The following is a 748-nucleotide window of genomic DNA, read 5'->3' on the forward strand; positions in this document are numbered from 1 at the left end:
GCAAAAATCAGAGCAGAAATTAATGAAATAGAAACAAAGAAAACAATACAAAGAATCAGTGAATCTAAGAGCTGGTTCTTTGGAATTATAAACAAGATAGACAGACCCTTAGCCCAGTTAACCAAAAGAAAGAAAGAGCAAATCCACATAAAAAAAAAATTCAGAGGTGAAAGGAGAAACATCACAACAGAAACTCAAAAGATCCAAACGCTACTAAATCTGAAAGTCTGAAAGAAATGGATGGCTATCTGAAATCATGGGAACCTCTAAAGTTAAACCAAGAAGAGATCAACAGTTTAAACAGACCCATAAGCTATCAGGAAATTGAAACAGTAATACAAAGCCTCCCAACTAAAAAAGCCCAGATGGATTTACAGCAGAATTCTACCAGACATTTAAAGAAGACCTCCAACCAATACTACTTAAATTATTCAAAATGAGAGAAACAGAGGGAGAACTCCCAAATTCCTTCTATGAAGCCAGCATCACTCTAATACCCAAACCAAGTAAAGACAACCAAAAAAGAAAGCTATAGACCCATATCCTTAATGAACATGGATGCAAAAATTCTCAACAAAATACTTGCAAACCTCATACAGACACATCAAAAAGATCATTCACCATGATCAATATATGCAAGTCAATAAACACCATTAATCATATTAAATGGACTCAAAGACAAAAATCACATTGTCATCTCAATAGATGCAGAAAAGGCTTTTGATAAAAGTCAGCATGCATTTATGTT

The sequence above is a fragment of the Nannospalax galili genome, unplaced genomic scaffold (assembly GCF_000622305.1).
Source record: "Nannospalax galili isolate Female #2095 unplaced genomic scaffold, S.galili_v1.0 scaffold2324, whole genome shotgun sequence".
Taxonomy (NCBI): Eukaryota; Metazoa; Chordata; class Mammalia; order Rodentia; family Spalacidae; genus Nannospalax; species Nannospalax galili.